Here is a 382-nt window from a genome sequence, read left to right as displayed (position 1 = left end):
GGCTTATTGACAGTGGTGCCACTTGTCACATGACGCCTCACCAGAGTGATCTTTTTGACTACGAGGTTTTGAGCGGGGGTCCGGAGGTTACTATCGCGGGCGGTAAGAGATTACAAGTTACTGGAAAGGGGACGGTCAAGTTTCTGGATTGGACAATGTGCGAATCAAGATGGTCGAGGTACTTCATATTCCAGGTCTTGATAGCGATTATCAGTTGGGAAACTGGCGGAATATGGGTTGAATGTTAAATTTCAAGGCTCCTCCTCTGTCATCTGGAGAACAAGGCGTGCTATTGCTAAAGGCAAGAGAGTTGGCAAAGCATACGTGCTGGACTGCGTGCAAGAAGAGGCTAGGCTTGTGAAGTATGCCGGGGACGACAATC

Source organism: Plasmopara halstedii, assembly GCF_900000015.1.
Source record: "Plasmopara halstedii genome assembly, contig: Scaffold_1561, whole genome shotgun sequence".
NCBI classification, from domain to species: domain Eukaryota; phylum Oomycota; class Peronosporomycetes; order Peronosporales; family Peronosporaceae; genus Plasmopara; species Plasmopara halstedii.
This window is presented reverse-complemented; position numbering follows the sequence as displayed.